Source organism: Cibotium barometz, chromosome 34 (assembly GCF_041138505.1).
Source record: "Cibotium barometz isolate CiBa-2024 chromosome 34, ASM4113850v1, whole genome shotgun sequence".
Classification (NCBI taxonomy): domain Eukaryota; kingdom Viridiplantae; phylum Streptophyta; class Polypodiopsida; order Cyatheales; family Cibotiaceae; genus Cibotium; species Cibotium barometz.
The window spans coordinates 6,455,693-6,463,350 of record NC_141079.1 but is presented as its reverse complement, the minus strand read 5'-3'; positions in this window follow the sequence as shown (position 1 = coordinate 6,463,350).

Sequence of the window (7,658 nt, the reverse complement as noted above, 5' to 3'; positions counted from 1 at the left end):
TTTTTACAATACCATGGTATTGCTTATATGCGGAGCTGAACATTAAGTATCCATTTTACAAAACCATGGTATTGCTTATATGTGGACCTAAACATTAAGTATCCAATTTACCAGTGCCCAAGCTACCATCTCCCGTCTATAAGCTACTATTTTTGTGTTGAGAACATAGAAAGGTTATAGTTTGTGTTAAAATAAATGCAAACGTAAAGATGGAGGGACGAACCTAGGTAGTACGAGAAAAGCTATTAGGTCTTATTATTTGATGTAGTACTAAACATTGTATAGCTAGTTATAGGTTGTTCAACTTTAATAAGGGTGGGCATAGTAGAGAGGTCTATAGACATATTAAAATAAAAAATTTCATAAATGGATGTAGTTGAGGTCTCAAGACCTTATAGTGAGGGGAAGAGGTCAAAGAATTTTTAATTGGTGTTCATGCTGATGGTGGTGATGTTGCAGATAGTATGAAAGAAGATGCTTCCTTTACCTCTTCACCTTCTCATTGAAGAAGGTGCTTCCTCACCTTCTTCATGAGTCAAAGATTGACAATGGTGGTTTAAAATAAGGAAGAATGATTGTATGAATATTGAAAATAGAATCATGTCAAGAATTTGAGATGTTACACTTTTTTTGTTCATCATGTTTTTAGTTTTCTTTATTTTTTTAAAAAGAATTTGTTTTCTTATATCAAAATCAAGCAACTTATAAAAGTCTTAATTTTTTACAAACTTTTGAAGTAGTGGGATGTGTACTTCATGTGTTTTTTTAAAAAGCTATTAAGTGGTGCTTATAAAGATGAAATTTTGAAAGATGCCTAATATTTTACGTTATTAGAAAATATTATCAAGTTGATCCATGGAAATTATTGTAAAATAAGGGAACATTTCTTTTTTTCCTAGTTGTAGCCTCATAATTTCAAAAAGAACTTAAAAACTAGGACATACAATATTTCAATGATTACATTATATAAAAACTATCCTTATGTAAGTCCACATCTAGAGTGCAGAGAGCAAACATTATATATAATGTTTGCTCTCCTTATAATTTCAAAAAGAACTTAAAAAATAGGACATACAATATTTCAATTATATATAAACTATCCTTATGTAAGTCCACATCTAGAGTGCAGCGAGCAAACATGCTTTTATGTTGCATTTTTAGAAAGGTATTGTTTGATCATTATACAAAAAGTATTTCAATGGTTTCGTTCACGCCTGTTGTTAATATATATATTAACTTTAGATTGTTAAAAAAGGTAAGAAAGATAAAAAGTGAAAAGCTTGAAAGAATTTCACGCAGTATCACACATAGGGTATGGATGACCAACTTTTTCTTATAAAAGATTATAAAAAACAAATTAGTGGATGGGTAGAATTTCTATGCTAAAAATATAAACATATAGTGTGCCTTTCATTATTTCTATTAACAAATAGAAATACTAGCTTACAAGACTACTTATCAATGACATAAAGAAAAGATGAAATAGTGATTTTCATACCCAAAGTTTCTTGATTATTCATGGTGGCTACAACTATGCTTTTTCCCCTCCTTTTAGAATTTTCTTGTGCCTTTCATGGAATCTATGATATATATTTTTATATTGTTTTGGAGTCAAAGAACGAGATTATTTCTATGGTTATGGAATCCATGATATATATTTTTGTATTGTTTTAGACTCAAAGAATGAGATCGTTGCTTTACTACATGCTAAATTAAGATAATTGCATGTTTTAGACTCAAAGAATGAGATCGTTGCTTTACTACATGCTAAATTAAGATAATTGCATGTTATACTTAAGTAATTGAATTAAAATGGAATGATCAATGCTTGATTCTAATGTTTGAGAATTGGAATGTGGTTTTGATCTAGGCCATTATCCTTATTTAACCTTATTGATTTGAAATTTAGTTTAAAAACATGTATAAAATGGAATTACGATTTCTAAAAGGAAAATATAGTGATGCTTTTGCATTTCCCATGATCTTCATTCAAGAAAGGGAAACATGGTGATGCTCTTGCATTTCCATGATCTTCATTAAACAAAGGGAAATCTTTCACTTAGAACAAAAGACTTCAAAAGTTCACAAAATGATTTACTTTGGCATATATTTGAATTAATTAAAAGCTTTTATCTCTTTCCACAAGTTCACAGTAGCACATCTATAATGTGATGAGTTCTCTTAATAAGCGACATAAACTTTCAATGACCTTTTAAGGAACCCATTTTGGGTACCTTGATAAGAGATCAAAGATCATAGTTAAAAAAATATAAACACCTTCTTGAGACTTACCATATACTAAATGAACATGGTAATAAAAAACCGCATCGTAATGCAAGCCACATAGAATGCATCAAACTGCAAATGCCCTTGTGCCTCAATAATAGTCACATGGGTAACTCTCCTCTCCATGTCACCCTAAATCACATGATACACTGTGTATGTGTGTGTGTGTGTGTGTGTGTGTGTGATGGTGGTGATGTTGCAGATAGCATGAAAGAAGATGCTTCCTTTACCTCCTAACCTTCTCATTGAAGAAGGTGCTTCCTCACCTTCTTCATGAGTCAAAGATTGACAATGGTGGTTTGAAATAAGGAAGAATGATTGTATGAATATTGAAAATAGAATCATGTCAAGAATTTGAGATGTTACACTTTTTTTGTTCATCATGTTTTTAGTTTTCTTTATTTTTTTAAAAAGAATTTGTTTTCTTATATCAAAATCAAGCAACTTGTAAAAGTCTTAATTTTTTACAAACTTTTGAAGTAGTGGGATGTGTACTTCATGTATTTTTTTAAAAAGCTATTAAGTGGTGCTTATAAAGATGAAATTTTGAAAGATGCCTAATATTTTACGTTATTAGAAAATATTATCAAGTTGATCCATGGAAATTATTGTAAAATAAGGGAACATTTCTTTTTTTCCTAGTTGTAGCCTCATAATTTCAAAAAGAACTTAAAAACTAGGACATACAATATTTCAATGATTACATTATATAAAAACTATCCTTATGTAAGTCCACATCTAGAGTGCAGAGAGCAAACATTAAATATAATGTTTGCTCTCCTTATAATTTCAAAAAGAACTTAAAAAATAGGACATACAATATTTCAATTATATATAAACTATCCTTATGTAAGTCCACATCTAGAGTGCAGAGAGCAAACATGCTTTTATGTTGCATTTTTAGAAAGGTATTGTTTGATCAATATACATAAAGTATTTCAATGGTTTCATTCAAGCATGTTGTTAATATATATATTAACTTTAGATTGTTAAAAAAAGGTAAGAAAGATAAAAAGTGAAAAGCTTGAAAGAATTTCACGTAGTATCACACATAGGGTATGGATGACCAACTTTTTCTTATAAAAGATTATAAAAAACAAATTAGTGGATGGGTAGAATTTCTATGCTAAAAATATAAACATATAGTGTGCCTTTCATTATTTCTATTAACAAATAGAAATACTAGCTTACAAGATTACTTATCAATGACATAAAGAAAAGATGAAATAGTGATTTTCATACCCAAATTTTCTTGATTATTCATGGTGGCTACAACTATGCTTTTTCCCCTCCTTTTAGAATTTTCTTGTGCCTTTCATGGAATCTATGATATATATTTTTATATTGTTTTGGAGTCAAAGAACGAGATTATTTCTATGGTTATGGAATCCATGATATATATTTTTATATTATTTTAGACTCAAAGAATGAGATCGTTGCTTTACTACATGCTAAATTAAGATAATTGCATGTTATACTTAAGTAATTGAATTAAAATGGAATGATCAATGCTTGATTCTTATGTTTGAGAATTGGAATGTGGTTTTGATCTAGGCCATTATCCTTATTTAACCTTATTGATTTGAAATTTAGTTTAAAAACATGTATAAAATGGAATTACGATTTCTAAAAGGAAAATATAGTGATGCTTTTGCATTTCCCATGATCTTCATTCAAGAAAGGGAAACATGGTGAAGCTCTTGCATTTCCATGATCTTCATTAAACAAAGGGAAATCTTTCACTTAGAACAAAAGACTTCAAAAGTTCACAAAATGATTTACTTTGGCATATATTTGAATTAATTAAAAGCTTTTATCTCTTTCCACAAGTTCACAGTAGCACATCTATAATGTGATGAGTTCTCTTAATAAGCGACAAACTTTCAATGACCTTTTAAGGAACCCATTTTGGGTACCTTTATAAGAGATCAAAGATCATAGTTAAAAAAATATAAACACCTTCTTGAGACTTACCATATACTAAATGAACATGGTAATAAAAAACCGCATCGTAATGCAAGCCACATAGAATGCATCAAATTGCAAATGCCCTTGTGCCTCAATAATAGTCACATGGGTAACTCTCCTCTCCATGTCACCCTAAATCACATGATACACTGTGTGTGTGTGTGTGTGTGTGTGTGTGTGTGAGAGAGAGAGAGAGAGAGAGAGAGAGAGAGAGAGAGAGAGAGAGAGAGAGAGAGAGGGTGAGACTTTGTGGCAGGTGGCATGAGTTGAATGTGTTTATGACGATGTGAAGTAGAAGGGAAGTGGGCATAGGACTATGAAATAGAGGAGTAGATGGAAGTGAGCCAAGCCAAAGGGGACCATGGCAAAGGTAGGTGGGTAAACTAGCAAGGGACAAAGCAAAGGATGATGGGGGAGGTGAGTTGAGGAATAGGGGGAGGTGTGCGGACAAGAGGGGGGAGGGTAGGCAGGTGCGCGAGGTAGGGTTATAGTTAGAAGGCCAAGAAATAGGGCTAAGGGGTGGGCATAAGAAAGGGGGGGGGCGGGTATTGTTAGGGATGAGCAATAAAAGGAAGGTGGGTGCAACACGAGGCCAGTTAGGGTTAGGGTTGGAGGTGGGGAGTAACATGAAAGGAGGCCAGTTAGGGTAGGGTTGGGCTAGTGTTAAGATTAAATTAGAGTTAATGTTAGGTTTAGGGTAAGGGTTAGTGTTGGGTAGGTAGAGTTAGGATTAGATTAGGGCTAATTTAGGTTTAAGGTGAATTAGGATCAATTTAAGTTTAGGTTTAGTGCAGGTTAGTGTTGGGTTGGTAGAGTTAGGGTTAAATTAACAAGAAATTGAAAAAGTGTTCATAATGTACTTATTGTTCCCCACTAGTTGAGTGGTTAAAAACAATTAACAATCAAATGGGCATGATTTGGAGGACACTTCCTCCTATGTTTAAAGTATTTGACTTTATTACTCAAATTGGATAGGTATGCTATGGAGGACACTTCCTCCTATGTTTGAAGTTTTTGACTTTATTACATAACTACTCTTAAAAAATACAAGTCTCTTAATAACAAGGGTCCTATGCTTTTTAAGTCAAGTCTCTTCAATCCACTTTCTACCAATCCTTGTAATCTCCTCTAAGTCTCTTATTGAATAATCATGGCTTTTCATTTTAATAACAAGGGTCCTATGCTTTTTGAGTCAAGTCTCTTAATAACAAGGGTCCTATGCTTTTTGAGTCAAGTCTCTTCAATCCACTTTCTACCAATCCTTGTAATCTCCTCTAAGTCTCTTATTGAATAATCATGGCTTTTCATTTTTATATTCCAAAATCAAGTTAACACTTTGAAAACCTATTCAGAAAAGCATCACCATAAGTATGTGAAATGACATTTTTTGCTCCCTTTGTTGGCCTTGTTAACCAAGCCTTATGAACCTAGTTGAGTTAAGCCAAAATTTGCCTTTGTCAAGCCAATCACATCTTTAGGAAAGCTCCATATACTAGTGTCATCAAAAATATTTTTATCAAAAAACCAAAGGGTTTTTTGAGCTAAAATATAATTAAATGCCTCAAAATAAAATTGACAGTAAAAACAAAAAGTATTCCAAGTTCATTGTATATAGTTTGCAAGTTTTGTATAAACACTGCTTCACACGAGCATATGGTCTGCAATATAACTAAAATGCCTCAAAATAAAATTGATAGTAAAAACAAAAGTACAATTCCAAGTTCATTGTATATAGTTTGCAAGTTTTGTATGAACATTACTCCACACCAACATATGGTTCGCATAAATGCTTTGAATGGTAAAGGTTGGGTTTGCATTAAAAGTAACATAAAATGACAATATCGTTGGTATTTAGGCTATAATTTTGGTGAGTATGATTTTGAGACAAGTGATAATTTACTGCTAAATCAAAGTTAGGAGATTTGATGAAAATATCATTATTCACCATTTACTTTGGCAAACAAATGTGTCTTGCCAATTGTAATACATCACATTATTTATTGAGCATTGCGTTATAAGTTGGAGTATTGGTCACAAAAGTTTTGTATGTGCTATAGAGTGTATACACGAGTAGCATAGGACATTGTGCACAAACATTCACAAGGTGTATGCATGGTATGTAGTAGATAGGTTTAAAAAGACCCAAAGTTACATGATAACATTTTTTAAAATCTACTTGAGCTGTCAAGCCAATTTATAGCAATGTGAGTGTACAAAAGAAGAGCTATGATGTGTGATAAGGATAGGCCCATCTCTTGAAGGAAACATATAAGTTATGGAAATGACCCCCCTTAGAGTGAAGGGAATGAACTTAGGTGCAATTCACATATGTCAAAACCATGTAGACTTTAAAGGGTGTATGCATGGTCATATGGACCATTTGTAAGGTTGCAAAGTTGGCATTCCAAAGAAAGACCATTTGTAAGGTTACAAAGGTGACACTTCAAAGAAGAAACATCACTTTACAAACAATGTAAAATTTTAAGATGTTTAGCTGAAACCAAATGCTTTTACATTTCTTTACAGAAATAACAAGATGCAAATCACTAAATTGGCACACAGGTAAGTTAAGGGAGGTAGGATAAGAGACATTGAGATGTGAGTAGGTCCAAAATAGAGGATACTTATTACCTCGTCGGTTAGCACGGGTGTTTTACTCTCATTTGGATGTTATAGTGGAATTACCTTGATGAAGAAAATAAGTTTTTGAGCGTGATGATTCAACAATGCCACAACATTTTACATTATGGAAAAATGTCATGGATCACATAGCTTTCAACAGTGCCAATTTCACAAATAGGAACTCAAAGTAAGCATAGTGTGTGAACGATCTCATAAGTTGGCATAGAAGCAAACATGTTGTGTTGCAAATATGGAAAATATAAAAGACATGAGAAGTGTTAAAAACCCTTCAATTTTTAGAGAGGAGGTTTTTCTTGTAGAGAAAAAGTTTTTTTTTAAATACCTCCGACTTTTGAAGAGAAGGTTTTTTGCTAGTTAGGAAGATGCTTTTTAATAAAATGTACCTCCAACTTTTAGAGAGGAGGTCTCTTCGAGAGAAGGTGTAAAAAAAAAATGCGAGAATGGGTATTGAAATTTAGATGCCTTACATAAATTCAAGTCACATTTAGAGGCTTGAGCACTAGTGGTTGGGCTAGAGCCCGTTGGTAGAGAGAACCAGTTGAGAAAAAAACTTCTTCTTTGATTTGGCACTCTGGGAAGCACCATGATCCCTTAAGGCAGATGAGGGAGGTGGAACCTGGGCTTCAATTTGGGCTTCTACCCTAACCTTCAATTTGAATAGGTTGACCTTCAAACTATATATGTTTATGTGTAAGATTTATAGAAATTTTCAAAATAGTGGCCTTCTTTTGCAACCCTATTTCGTAAGAGGACTTCTCGAG